Here is a 16,210-nt window from a genome sequence, read left to right on the forward strand (position 1 = left end):
CCCCTGATGATCCTCTAATCACCTGAGCCAAGGTGTGAGAATGGGTGTGGGTCCCAATCAGCCAGGGTTTCGGGTGAGCTCATTGTGAAACCTGGCCCCACCTTATCATGCGAATTCCTGAGGTCAGATGGCCCAGGATGTGAGTGGGCATTAAGGCGTCTGGGGAGGGAACTCAAAACTGGATTATAGATGGCAGACAGTTGGTGTCGTAAACCACCGTCGCTCACAGTGGACATAGATGGCTTCTTTCACTCCTCTTTCAAACCATCTGTCCTCTCTGTCCAAAATGTGAACATTGGCATCCTCGAAAGAGTGTCCTTTATCCTTAAGATGCAGATGGACTGCTGAGTCTTGTCCTGTGGAGGTGACTCTTCTATGTTGTGCCATGCACTTGTGAAGTGACTGTCTGGTAGAGGTCTGGTCATTCCTCGCTGCACTGTACAGCATTATGCAGCATTATGCTGTACTCTTTCGAGGATGCCAATGTTCACATTTTGGACAGAGAGGACAGATGGCTTAAAGTATTCATTCCATCTCCTCAACACAGTCTCTTAACTCATTAGTACACTTATATCTCTATCTATATATTGACCCTAACCTGCTCCATATCATTTCTAGCTCAATCTCTCTGCCTAGCCAGTCAGTATAAACCATTTTCTCCTTCTTTATTGTCATGGCTTACATGCAGCTCACTATAAGCCTCTTTTATCTTTGCTACCTCTTTCTTTGCTATACTCCTGACTGTACTCTTATTTACTTTTTTCTAACCTCTTTCTTTGAATACTTTCCTTTACTTCAACCACTAAATCTCCTTTACCTCCATCCTCTGTCTCTGGGGATACATTGAAGACCTTCATGGCATCCTCCCTGACCACCTCAGCTGTATGTTCCCAGTCACCATCCACCCAGACCCTCAAAATTCCTCAACTCCATGTTTACCTATAATTCTTCAACTTGCACTGTGAAATGCACTTCACACACGTACACACACGCACAGTTGTTTTGTCGCCAGATGCCACGTTTATTTATAGTTTACAGATGTTATGACCGACCACAGTCTGACAGCTCCGGTCTCAGCTGATTTCCAGCCCCCTCTCCGCTCCTCTCCGTCTCACTATAAAAGGGAAGGAAACCATCATCAGTCCAAACGCCATCAGCTGTTCTCACCTGCGTCTCGAGCACCGCCCCGTTGAGCTCACTGCACCACTCCTCCCCTGCAGCCGCGCCCGGGACCACACCTCCGCCACACACCCCCACCGCCCGACTGAGGCCGGGGAGCCGTCCGGTCTTCTCCACCTGTGGACGCACCTGCCCGCCCCCCAAGTGGTACCCCAGATACTGTACCTCCCTCCGTCCAACCACACACTTCTTCGGGTTGGCCGTGAGCCCCGCCCTCCTCAGGGACTCCAGGACCGCGGCCACCCGCTGCACATGCTCCGCCCAGGTGTCGCTGTGGATGATCACGTCATCCAGGTAGGCGGCAGCATATGCAGCATGCGGACGCAGCACCCGGTCCATGAGGCGCTGAAAGGTGGTAGGGGCTCCGAACAAGCCAAACGGAAGCGTAACGAATTGGTACAAATCGTACGGAGTGGAGAAGGCCGTTTTCTCATTGGACTCGGCAGATAAGGGAATCTGCCAGTAGCCCTTGGTTAAATCCAGTGTCGTGAAAAAACGGGCCGTGCCCAACCGATCCAGGAGCTCGTCGACCCGGGGCATGGGATAAGCATCAAAGCATGACACTTCATTCACCTTGCGATAGTCGACACAGAACCATATAGACCCATCCTTCTTCACCACAAGAAAGATGGGGCTACACCAGGCGCTGTGCGACTCTTCTATCACTCCCATTTTCAGCATTTCAGCCAATTCCCTCTGAACAATTTGTCGTTTATGCTCAGGAAGCCTGTAGGGCCTTGAACGCACCGTCATGCCAGGCTGAGTTTCAAAATGATGCTCAATGAGAGACGTTCGGCCAGGCAGGGGGGAGAACACATCAGCAAAACGCTGTTGTAACATGACAACGTCCGCTCTCTGGGCCTGTGTGAGATGGTCATCAAAAGGGACGGAGGCGGGGATGATGGAATTTGGTACCTCCGGCCCCAACTCATCTCTCTCCTTAACCAGGCTTACCAGAGAAGCGGTTTCAGCCTCTCTCCACTCTTTAAGGAGATTGAGGTGATAAATCTGCGTGGCCCCTCCCCTGTCCGACCGAGCGACCTCATAGTCAACGTCCCCAACTCGCCATGTGACCACAAACGGTCCTTGCTACTTGGCGAGCAACTTTGAGCTAGAAGAAGGGAGTAATACAAGCACTTTTTCTCCCGGTGAAAATTGCCTGAGTCTAGCCCCTCTGTCATACAGGCGTTGCTGACGCTGCTGAGCCTGGAGCAAATTCTCCAGTGACAACCTCCCCAAAGTGTGGAGTTTTGCTCTCAGGTCCAACACGTACTGAATCTCATTCTTGGCGGGGCTCGGACCTTCCTCCCAGCTTTCTTTAATCAGGTCGAGCACTCCACGCGGCTTCCTTCCGAACAGCAGTTCAAAGGGAGAAAATCCCGTGGAGGCCTGGGGCACCTCCCGCACTGCAAATAACAGAGGATCTAGCCAGCGATCCCAATTGTGTTCATCTTCGGTAATGAACTTACGAATCATGGACTTTAAAGTCTTATTCAGCTGCTCCACCAGCCCATCCGTCTGAGGGTGGTAGACGCTGGTCCGAATAGATTTAATGCCCAGTAATTCGTACAGTTCCCGCAGTGTGCGAGACATGAACGACGTGCCCTGGTCAGTCAGTATCTCTTTCGGGATTCCGACTCGGGAGATGACCTGAAACAGTGCCTGCGCCACACTCTTTGCAGAGATGTTGCGCAGTGGGACAGCTTCCGGGTACCGCGTTGCATAATCCACCAGGACTAATACAAAGCGGTAGCCGCGTGCACGCCGATGAAACGGCCCGATGAGGTCCATGCCAATGCGCTCAAACGGGACCTCTAAGGCGCTTTTGGTATGGCCGGCTGATTAACAAGCTGGCAGTCCGGGCAGGACGCGCACCAGCGGCGCACATCCGCTCGGATGCCCGGCCAATAAAATCGGGCCGTTATTCGTTCCAGAGTTTTTTCGTATCCCATATGTCCTGCCATGGGGTTATAATGAGCCGCCTGGAAAATTATTTCCCGGCAGCCCTGCGGCACCAACAACTGGGTGTGTGTCTCCTCCGTGCGAGTGTCACGACTCACTCGATATAACCTATCTTTTAATAAAATGAAGCGCGGGTAGGTCCGCACAGCTTCAGGGCGCACCACGTGACCATCAATCTCAATCACCTGGTCAAAGGCTGAGCGTAGGGTGTCATCACGAGACTGCTCCAGTGGGAAATCACCCATGGGGGAAATTTCCGGAGCCGGCGGGGCCTCCCATGAAGGACCCGCTGTCTCCCCCTCCCCGGAGTCAGTGTTGGACGACCCCGCGTCACCGCTGAGCGCCGCACAGACACTACACGCTACTAACGGTCGTGATCACATCCCCGAATACTGCCCTAACAGATGATGAAACCCCGGCCAACTCGTACCCAGAATTAGAGGATGCGACAGGCGTGGGCTAACCACAGCCGTTACTCTATGCGTTTTGCCCTTATACTTTAATAACAGCAGCACTATGGGATACCTGTGAACATCACCATGAACACACTTCACCTCCACCCATTCTGCCTCCAGCAATGCCCCGGGGCGAACCAAGCTTTGGTGCACGAGGGTCTGCGTACAGCTCGTGTCCACCAAAGCATGGCGTATACCCCCTCGAGTCCTTACCGGAATGCTGTATGTCCCTCCTGGACCGGGAGAGGGTGCTGGGGCACCGGCGACGCGGAACACCTGCCCCACTTCCATCAGAGGACAGTCCCTCCTCAGGTGTCCCGGTTGCCCGCACTTCCAGCACTCCTGCCCCAGTGTCTGTGCTGCTCTCCGTGGCTCAAGGGCGGCACTGCTCATTTCTGATCCCTGGGAAGGCACAAACGAAGCAAAAGGATTAGTGGGGCTCAGCGCCGGCGCCCGCTCCGCCTGCCCTGGCGCAGGTACCCGGTGCCTCGGTGCCAGCACTGGGGCTTGTTTGCTCGGTCTCCGGCCGACGTCCCCGGGCTCCCCCGCTCTAGCGGCAAGGTGGTCCTCCGCCAACGTTACCGCGACCTCCAGACTCACCGGACCCATCTCGCCGTCTCCGCAGGCAGCCCCTCCACGAACTGCTCCAGCACCACCTTCTCCACCAGCAGCGTCTCTCCCTCTGATGATCCCGGCTGCAGCCAGCGCACCGCCGCATCGTGCAGCTTCCGGGCCCAAGCAAACGGCCGATCCTCCGCGGCCAGCCGACAGGCCCGGAACCGCCGGCGATGATCCTCAGGGGTGAGTCCCATCCTGTCCACCACCGCCCGGCTCACGTCCTGGAAGCTGCTCCTCGAGGTCGGCGGCAGGCTCAGGGCCGCCGCCTGAGCCTCTCCCGACAGCAGAGGAAGTAAACGCGGAGCCCACTCCACCCGCGGCCACTGGCAGGCCTCTGCCGTGGCACGAAAAGTCTCCAGGAAAACCTGGGGGTCGTCCCCGTCACCCATCTGGGGCATCGCCACCAACAGCGGGGGGGGGGGCTTCGACGGAGCAGCGGCTCCAACCAGTCGCTCCAGAACCTGGGTCTGCCGGTCCGCCTGCTCCTGCAGCTTAGCCAGGTGAGCTAGCTGGGCCGCCGCCTGGTCTTGGCTCATCTTCGCCATCTCCACCAGCATTTGCGCCAGAAACTGCAAAGGCTGGGCGGGCGGCCCAGCCTGTGGGTCAGACATCCCCACGGCATCCTGGGTTTGGGCACCACTTGTGAAATGCACTTCACACACGTACACACACGCACAGTTGTTTTGTCGCCAGATGCCACGTTTATTTATAGTTTACAGATGTTATGACCGACCACAGTCTGACAGCTCCGGTCTCAGCTGATTTCCAGCCCCCTCTCCGCTCCTCTCCGTCTCACTATAAAAGGGAAGGAAACCATCATCAGTCCAAACGCCATCAGCTGTTCTCACCTGCGTCTCCAGCACCGCCCCGTTGAGCTCACTGCACCACTCCTCTCCTGCAGCCGCGCCCGGAACCACACCTCCGCCACATGCACCATTTAACTTTGAGTAAAAAAAACATGGACATGACTTTTATTTTTATTGAACAAAAGGATGAGAGCGTAATGGTAAAGTGGAGACTGCTTCGGGACAAAAACAGCATGCTAACGCTAAGCTAGCCAATAGCCCAGAGTGATATTAAAGCTGAGTAAATGCTGACCCCAAGACAGCACTGTGATAAAGTGAGCTGCTAATAATGTTTTCACTTTTTTCTGCATGCAGTGTGTATGTACCAATGAGCACTAAACACAGTCTCTTTCAGATAGCACTGACTGTGTAAGATGTAGTCCATCTGTGTGGACCCATCCCGTCATCAGCATTTCTCTCCTTAGCACCAAACTCACCCACCACCTCCTCATCATCTACATACTCATTAAAAACCTGCTTCAGTCACCACTTTATCTCCTCTGAGGACACTCTATCACGACATTCAACTTCCATTTCACTTACTCCAACTGACCTCCAAACCTGTGTGACATACTCACCCAATTTCTTTTGCAGCTTCAAACTCATGATCCTGTCTGACACTCTTTTCACCTTCACAACACTATACACAAACTCTTCCTTCTAGATTACACCTGCTCCATTTCTCTACCTATCTGCACCACGGTAGAATAGCTTGATGGCCCTGGTCTTAAGCACACACACTACATCTACCTTCCTTCTTCTCCATCATATCAGCCAGCTCTCTCCCTTTACCAGTCATAGTCCCTACATTTAATTCTAATGTCCACTCTGCTTCCACACACATTTACACTAGCACCAACACACAGGTTTAAACTGTTCCCATTATTATTTTGTGGAGAGACTGACAATTTATGTAGGGATTCACAATAACTTCTCAGTTGAACTATACTTTCCTCTTGAAATATTCCACTGGCTTTCCTGCGAGTGCGGGATCTTTGATTTCAAGATGCCATTTTAATATCAAAGGCTTCAGTGCTTAGTTGGATAGCATTATAGCATTGGTCCACACTAAACACAATGGACTCTTGGGTACGTGTCAATGGAAAATTGTACTTAGTAGTCAGTATAATCTTTTAATTATATAAGTTTGCATATGGTAGAATACTGCATGTAATCATTTGTGTTTAGAAGTATATAGTTGGTGGCATATTGAAAGAATGTCTCATCCTAGGAAGTCTGTAACATTCCAGGGTGTTCTGGCGTTCACCCCCACATCCTAGGAGCATGGGAAAGGTCGTACCTTGTCTTATTGTTTTACAGTAGGATTAACGTAGCTGTGTCAGTTTTAGTCTAAGTGCCTTTTTACATATAGATGAACTGGTGGACTTTCCAGACCAGCAGGTTAAGGGAAGTCGTTTATGGGGTCACACTCTGACACACACACACACACACACACACACACACACACACACACACACACACACACACACACACACACACACACACACCACACCCACTAAGTATATAAATAAAGACCAGGGCAGTCCTCAGTGCGAATCTTGGAGCCTCACTCTGTGTGTGAGAGCTCTGGAGGCTGCCCTTGCTAGCAAGAAAATCTGCGTGTTTCTCTTCTTTGATTCTCTACTGAAGAAGTGTTTTAGAATATATCTCTTAACAGTACGCCTCGTTTCCTCCGTTCACAAACCCATTCACAAACCCATACTTTGTTGCCTTTTGGCAGTTTAAGAACTTCTCTATATCTTTTGCTAACTGCAAATGGTGGGCAGAGTATCTTCTTCTGCTTGCTTATTGAGGCTGATTGACAACTCCCACCAAGTGGTGGGAAGCTGTATTGTAGATTTTCATGGATAACAGTAGTCCCTGGTGTCTTCAATTAATAACTTATGATGTCCTACAGCCCTCACGACCCACAGTTGTAAAACTAAATTTTTTTTTTTGCAGCCCTCAAGGTGTGGCCCGTGGCCCACTTGGCCCCATTGTTAAGAATCACTGGTATACTGTCTATCTTGCGTGTGGCACAATATTGTTTATTATTTAGTATCTACTGTTATCTACTGCTAGCTAGTTTATTGTGATGGTGCTGTTTTTTTTTTTGTTTTTTGTTTTTTATTATGTTGCTCTTTGTTGTTTGCTTTCTCTTCTGTTTTTTTTTCTCCATACAGGTGATCCAGGTGTTTTGTTTGTTTTTCTTTCTTTCTTTTTTTTTTTCTTTCTTCTCCCCCCCCCCCTTCTCACCGTCTCTTCTCCCCTTTGGTTTTCTTTCTCTCCCTCTCTTTCTTTCATTCTTTCTCCCTGTCCTATACCCCAGTCATGTCTGTCCCATTTGTAGCAACTGAAAATAAAATAAATTCATAATTATAATAAAGGTCAAGCAAATGGACCAATATGGCAAGGCCATGATGATCCACTTGGTAAAATAAATCCTCTTGGCATCTTTCTTGGCCTTAAGACAACAATTCTGATGGCTAAAGATCCAAACGGGACACAAAAAAAAAAAAAAAAAAAAAAGAATCACTGGTATAACTTGTGTTCATGCTGCCACATCTATTCTCCAGCAGTCTCCTCTGTATTTGCATCTCATTTCCATCTGTTTCTATTGTAGTCTATTCTATTATTGAGCAGTGTTGGTCAAGTTACTTGAAAAAAGTAATTAGTAACTATTTACTGATTACTTCTCCAAAAAGTAATCCTGTTAGTTTACTGATTACACATTTAAAAAGTAATTAGTTACTTACTTACTTAGTTACTTTTTAAAAACATGATACACAACCTGAATGCGTAATAAAGCAATAGACCTTTCACCAAAATTCTATTTTTATCCATAATCCATCATATAAAATTGAATCAAATGAATAGCCTCTTTATAAATTGTTTTATGAGTTTTAATCTTTTAATTTTATGCACATTGCAATAATCAAAAATCTAATTTTATGCAACTATCTTTGACTTGAAAAAAATTGTTTAATATTTAAACCTTTTTTCTGCATATTCCAGCATTCATAATAAAATAATGTTTTGTGTTTACACTCACTCTTTCCAATAGATTCAAATAAAACACAGCAAAAAATAAATAAAATCAAAGATTCAGAGGCACTAAGTAGTGTTGCTCTTAAATCTATTGTCACCTGTTTAGCAGGAGTAGGGCAGGTGGAGGTTTGCCCGGTGCCGTAGCGGTCATCTCAGTGGAGAGATCAAGCCACCTAGCAAGCCGCCACAGGAATGTGATATTTCCATGGTGCCTTTAGAGTACAGTTTCATTTTTCACTGTACTGTACAGCGAACGCTAATATTTTTGTCACTTTTTACAGACTAAAACTTAAAGTAAAGTAAGTACGTCCACACTTGAAACGCTGCATGGTTGTACTCTCCCGCACTCCATATTATCCATTGTTGATCTACACACGTCTGTTGCTGCCACGGGCGTCGCAAGTGGTTACGTCATTGTCATTAGAAACTCTCACAAACAAAATCTCAATAGTTTAGTAATGCAGTAACACAGCTTGTAAGCCATTACAGCCTATCTCTGTTCAGGTGTGTCAGACAGAATCGAACTTCACCTCACAGAATTAAAACACCTGACCCTGATGTCAGAAGCTTTCCAGGGAACAACACATTGGTTTCGACCAGTGGTCAGATTCCCACTGAGTACCCTCTCATCACCTGCTGATACTTCCAGGAAACCCAGCAGGTTCAGATGCCATTTTTTCTGGCAGGCATCTTTCAGCAGTTCTTCTGCTTGCCAGCAAGCATTTTTCAGGGAGATGGTTTAAACATCAAACAGTTGGGAATGAAGTTGACAACCCCCTTTTTATAGAAAAGCATTTTTGGGGACTTCAGTGGCTAAACGATTGAGAGATGCTGAGTGAAGACGGGTACTTTTAAATGTTATTTTGAAGTTACAAAAAAGCATGTTTAAAAGAAAACAAAAAAGGAACTTGGTTTCTTTCCAGCAATAGTTGACATTTTAGAATGGATGGTTACATCACTTAAAAGCCCCATGTCTAGATTTGTGGCAAAGAGTAAAAAGTCTTTCACTATAGTGGAGGAGTTGATTTTGCCTGCCGTTGTACATATGTGCTGTGAGATGATCGGAGAGGCTGCTGCAAAGAAGATACTGACCATCCCACTTTCAAACGACACAGTGAGCCAAAGTATCATGGACATGGCCTTAGACATACAGCATCAGCTTCTGAAAAGAATAAAAAGTAGTCCAGTTTTCTCTTTGCAGCTAGAGTCTAAACAATAGAGTCCACTGATGTCACGAATGGTGCATTGCTGTTGTGTTATTAATCCTGACCTAAGCCTAAGCCTAACCTAAGTTTCTACTTGCCATTTGATTTGTTCCATGAATTGTTAACCTGTTTGGCATTTGTTTTATGTGCAGTTTCACATACACATAATAAATTAATATCTTTGTAATTGGATCGTGTCATCATCATGTTTATTTGACAAGGTTTTAGTCATTTAGTCAGGTCACTTTATAGTGGAAGTGTTGTACCCTGAGGTAAAAAGCTTAAGAACCCATGAGTTATACTAAAGAAGGTAGAGCAGATTATTACAATTATTAAGGAAAACTAAAAATCGACAGGAAGTAAAAGGGACATCAGGGAACCTAAACATCACCAAAAAAAACAAGAAGATGAATTATTTAAAATGTAATAATAATGATAATAATCACTGGTCACTAAGACATAATAACCCTCCTAAAAATAAATTTACATACCCCACATTAAAGTTAAAACTCTTTTATTCCCCTCTTGGATGTTGAACTTCAACCATAATCTTTGCTGTTTAGTTTTAGAATCATACAATAGATTTCATTACAATAGATTTATCTAGCAAAATAAACAAATCCCTTAGTTTATATCCACAGACACTGGAACATCTTAATTTCACAGTGAAGAGTTAACCGTTCTGTGGCTCATAACAACAGAGCTGAAAACCTCTCAAAACCTATGATTTGCAGAAGGCATAGCCACTAAAGGAATGAATTTAGATTAATGTACTTAGCCCTGCAGGATTACTTAGACTATATTGATGAAGACAGATCATGTGCAGTACTTTTTAAAACAGCAATGAATATAACTTTCTGAGCTAAAAGACCTCTTACAGCTAAAACCTGTTGCAGCACTTTCTGTACACAGTGGCTAGATCCTCAGCCCCATCACTGGACTGTCTTTTTTCTTTTTTGCTTGTTTTTTTGTAAAGCCTCCCTATGCTTATTGAAATTCTCTATACAAAATTTGAATTATTACTTTGTTAGTAGGAGGCTGTTGCAAAAAGAAATCATTCATCCTGGGTTTCTTTTTTTTTTTCTTTTTTTGGTTAAGTCTCTGAAAATGACAAAGATAACACACTTTCACAGGCACAAAATAGTATTTTTTTCACTATTTACAGAGAAGGTGAGAAGAGATTTACAGTTGTGTCTACTCTACAGCCATCAGTAAAATCTGTCAAGGTTCTGAGGCTGCATTTCAGCCAGTGGTATTATTATCAAAAGATAACCATCATATTTGATCCACCATGCAATGCCATCTGTCAATCAGCTGTCAATAATCTCAACACACTACCATTGTGGTAAAAGCCCACCTGAATAAAACTACACACAGTGGAACACTTTGAGTCATGGTGTGGGATTGTCTTTACAATGAGAAGAACAAAAGGCAGCCAACATCCAAAGAAGAGCTTTGGAAGGTAATTCAAGGAGCTTGGAGAATGATTCCTGAAAACTATAAATATAGCATAAAAAGGAATGACGGTTGGCTCAAGACTAACCCTGACAAAGCCACCTTATGTCAACAAAGTGTCCAGATTTTTATGAACAAACACAGTGTACTACTCCTGGTATTCCACTGTTCTTGATAATCTAAAGTTGTTTATAGGTTTAAACTGGAAAAACCCAAAATGCATTACTTATTTTGAAATTACATAAAATAAAAAAATGGAACATGACTACGAGTGAGCAAAGGTCATAGGGGGTCAAAGCAGACAGAGGTTGAATGGATGCCAACAGTGACAGAAGCAGACAAATGCAATGATCGTGCAAAGGTTAGAAATGTTCTCAACAACATGTACTGAAACAGACACAAAACCTACAAGGCTATACCCCTTCCTACCTTGGACAGCCACACAGATGCCCAGTTATGATGAAATCAGACCCTAGTGGATTTGTGGATGTAGAAAGCAAATTATCAGTTTAAGTGTGTGGATGATATTCCCAGAACAGCCAATGTCCAAACCCGACGTAAACCTTGGGCTACGTCCACACTAGCCCGGATAAATTTGAAAACAGCGCTTTTGTATGAAAACACTCCATGTCCACACTGTTGTTTTCACTCGTTTTCACAGAGTTGTGCATCCACATTGAAACGGCTGAAAATGCTTATGTTCCAGTACTGTGCATGCATGAAACGCCAGACGATTTGACCTACCTCATTTCTGTCTGCCATTCATTTACTTTCCGGCTCTTTGAAACGTCACAACAAAATGTTGAGTTTTTTAAATGGACAAATAATGAGGTGGAGTTGTTGTGAGTACACAAAAGTACAAAGTTGCATAAGCAAGTGAGAATTAAAGAATATGAAGAAAAGCTATTGGAAGCATGTACAAACTGATATTAATCTTTAATAGGGCTGACAAAATTGAGAGCAAACAAAACGACTGCTGTATAATGCCCTCCGCTATCTTAGTTTAATTGGTCACATGACTGCATCACATGACTAAAATGTGTCATAGTTTTCGAAAAGGCTCCGGGTTTGCTGTCCACGCTGCGAAGCGAAGACCGCGTTTTCAAATGTATCTGCTTTGGAGAGCATTTTCAAAACGCTGCGTTTTCCTTGACTGAAAATGCTGTCCCAATGTGGATGGAAGGCCAAAACAGAGAGAAAAAGATGCATTTTCAAACGAAAAAGTATTAGTGTGGGCATGGACTTGGTTGAATGTAGAGGTCAGATCTTTTCTGTGAGTCCAGGTCTATGTGTCCAGGTCTGGTGATGCAGTGGCACAAGAAGAAAATCATTGCAAGCAAAAAAAAAAAGACAAATCTGTCTATACTCAAAAAAGGCAATGGCCACTTCTCCATCACTGAACTTCAGAGCATGCGGGCGGCCATTAAGACCATCACAGCAGAAGAGGTAACCAAATTCCCCAAAGGCCCAGCTGTTAACTCTTAACACCTTTTGAAGCCTTCGGCACTTCTTGGGGATCACACTCAGCCAACCACTAGGTGAGAAGCTTATAAAAGTATGTCAGAAGGTCCCTTATGACAGTGATGCCCCACCAGGTCACAGGCTTGGACAATGTCAGAGTTTCACCTCTGATACTGCTGGATAAACAAAAACTCACTCAGGAATGAGATCACTAAGAGCTCAAGTTTTCTCTCACGAAAGGGAAGCAGTTGCCTCCAACCCACTTCAAGTTCCTTCCTTTTGCAAGCTGCTTTTATTGTTTACACTCACGAATATTCATAACATTTGTTGTTATGTTAGCTAAGGCAGATTACTATAAATGGTTACAAAACATGGAGCGGGGTGTCTGTAGCTCAGCTAGTAAACCGGGTCACCTACTAACCGGAAGGTTGTTGTTTCAATCCCAGTCTGCTCTAGTCTGCATGCCAAATATCCTTGGGCAAGATACTAACCCCAGGTTGCTTTCTGATGCATCCATCAGAGTGTGAATGTGCATGAATGTTTGTTAGGTAAAACTGAAAGCCTAGAAAAGTGATTGGGTGAATGAACAAAGCGCTTTTGAGTGCTTGGATTGAGTAGAAAACCGTTATATAAGAACCAGTCCATTTAGCCCTCCCAGGGTGTTCGTTGTTATCTTGAAGGTCGTGCACGCACTCACATGCGTGGGTTACATAGGAAGCAAACCAAGACATTTACAACATCAAAGCTAAGGTACCATCATGCTTTAAATCTGCCACTATCATCCCCTCTAAAGACTTAAGCAGTAACCTGCCTCACTGTCCACAGTGAAGTTAGGTTTACATCACTATGGACTGAGAAGGTGCCAACTAAGAAGGTTTTCTAAGCCCCCACTCCTAAATCAACACATTCACACACCCTAATGCCTGTTTCTCAATCTCACAGCCCATGTCACCTCTACTTGCAGCCGCATAATGACGTAAAGAAATATTTCTTAAAAATCATTTTTCAAAACATGACCGACCTGAAGCGGGAGATGGAAGCATGTAAATATAATAATAACCACTGCAGCCGAAAAGAGTGCCTGACGAGCCCAGTTGTAAGTAAGCTATTAAGACTCGACTGTACACTGTGTTCACGTTTTCCTCCGAAACAATAAGTTCCATTGGAGCAGCCTTTCAACACCTTTCTCTGTCTCTCACTACCAAAGTTGCTAGTAAGTCCCTTTACTATAGTTCGGAGGCACTGACCTGTTTTATATACGCGCAGAATAGTTTTCTAAACGAGATCACTGCAAAAAGTGCATCCTTACTCAATGTCCACCCTACTGTTACTCATTTTATATTAAGATTTAAAAATCTAGTTGGTATTGCTATGGCGAATAGCCTTCAGTAATAGAAATAAATCACACAGCAATAGTACATTCAGGTTGTTGTAAAAAGCATGACAATATATTAAGTAATCCAAAGTATTCAAAATACGTTACTCTCATTGAGTAACATAACGGAATGCGTTACAAAATATATTTTGGGGCATGTATTTTTTAATCTGTAGTGTAATACATTTCAAAAGTAACCTTCCCAACACCGTCCAGCTGTCACGCACGGATGCGGTAGCATCATGTTCTAGGCTGTTTTGCTACCAGGGTGCTGGTACTTTGCACAAAATGTGGTGAATAATAAAACAGGACGACAATCTTCAGATTCTTCCATTTAATCTCAAAGCAACAGCTAGATTATTATACACAACTTATACACAATTGTTGTGTACAGTTATACACAAGACCCAACAGGACCGTGATTCCTAATCACAACTTGTTCTGGAATAGATAAAGCAGGCTAACATTAAGCTTCTAGAATAGTCTTCCCAAACCCCTGTCTTCAACCCAATTGAAAATTTTAGGACTAAACTGACTCTACACCAGGAAACCAGTTTAAATAAACTCTAACAATTCTGCCAATTTAACAGGTCAACTATGCAGCGAGAATTATAATATAATTTTAATGATAGCTACCAAAAGCGACTCGCTGATGTGCAATTTGCTTAGGGACATTTAACTAAATGTTAGTGGGGGAGTATATATATATGTATATGTTTGAGACTATATGTATATGTATGTTCAGAGAAATCATTAAAAGTGTAAAAAATTACCACAATATATATATTTTCAATATATACATTAAATGTATAAAAACTTCTGACAACATCAGTTGGCAAAAAAAAGTAACAATATAACGCTCTAGCGTTATATTGTTTGTTAAGAATATAACAAACGTTATATTGTTATATTCTTTACAATATAAAGAAATTCAAGAATAGATGAGAAACAAAGTCACTGACATCTATCAGTCAAAGCCATTTCTAAGGCTTTTGGATTCCAACGAACCACACAGAGTCATGGCAAAAATAGGGTGCCTGGTGCTAAAATTAGGGGTAAAACTTTAGCACCAGCATGGCAAAAGTTACTGGGAAATATCCTACAGAGGTTCATAAAAAAATTATGATCAGGATGTTAACAGTCAGATATACAAGGAAACCATAATGGCCCTAATGAGTTGGAGGCTTTTCTTCCACATAGTGACGCTGCATGGATGATACGTCTAACCAGAAATACATTATGAATGTTTGACTGGCATATTCATCAGTGGCAGTGTTGGGGAGTAACGGAATACATGTACCGCCGTTACGTATTTAAAATACAAAATATGAGTAACTGTATTCCGTTACAGTTACCGTTTAAAAAGGTGGTATTCAGAATACAGTTACTTTGTTGAAATAAATGGATTACACTGCGGTACTTTCCTGTTTCATATTGTCGCGGGTCAGGACTGTTTGGGTTTTGTTTGACAGCTACGTTCTTTTGTTCCAGGCGGCAGCGTTATGGTTGCCATGGTTACAGGGCGACGCTCTCTCTCTCTCTGCGACTGTGTGTTTCCTGGGTGAGAGAGCGCCTTTTCGTTGTTGTTGTTGTGCTAAGCTAACAGGCAGAATGCTACAAGCATAGCTCTAAAGAATGTAGCATCATGGGCAGTGTAGTCCGTGTTGCAGGGAGAATGGACTGCCATACACGTTATGGGTCTGTGAGCGCGAGGAGGGAGAAAAAGGGGAGTGGAAAGGTACGAGTTGTCATCGAGGAAAAACGGGAGCTGGAAGCATCTAAATATAATAATAACCACTTCAGCCAAGAAGAGTGCCTGACGAGCCCAGCTGTAAGTAAGCTATTAAGACTCGACTGTACACCGTGTTCGTGTTTTCCTCCGAAAACAATAAGTTCCGTTGGAGCAGCCTTTCAACGCCTCTCTCTGTCAATAAAAGTTGACCCACACAACAAAGTAAAGCTATTTTTCGGCTACGAGCCGACAGGGACCCCGCTGTATTAGTCAGAGGTCCCTTTACTACAGTTCGGAGTCGCGGACCTTCAGTAATAGTAATCACACAGCAATAGTACATTCACATTGTTGTAAAAATCATGATAATATATTAAGTAATCCAAAGTATTCAGAATACGTTACTGTCATTGAGTAACGTAACGGAATACGTTACAGAATACATTTTGGGGCATGTATTCTGTATTCTGTAATGGAATACATTTTAAAAGTAACCTTCCCAACACTAATCAGTGGCACCAACTGCCCTGTGAATCTGAACAATGAAATCAACAAATAGATTCCACCTGGCAACCATGTATCAAGTTCTTGCTGCAGGAAGAAGATGCCCAAACACCGGAGGATGCAATCACACAGGCAGAGGGAGAGGTAGCTCCAGAATATGACAATATAATTCAAACATTTGTAGTCCATGCAATCAAAGGGGGTGCTGGACTAGAGAGCACCCCAACAAGGACAACATAACTGGGTGATGGGTAATACCTTGCAGGAGAGGTCCTTCTGACTGCTGAGGTTGAAGGTATCACACCTACAGTACACATAATAGTGCACAGCCTACGCTCACATAGTGATTTTCTATTTTGAAGATAAATTCATAC

This window comes from Simochromis diagramma, unplaced genomic scaffold, assembly GCF_900408965.1.
Source record: "Simochromis diagramma unplaced genomic scaffold, fSimDia1.1 OVJJ01000746.1, whole genome shotgun sequence".
NCBI classification, from domain to species: domain Eukaryota; kingdom Metazoa; phylum Chordata; class Actinopteri; order Cichliformes; family Cichlidae; genus Simochromis; species Simochromis diagramma.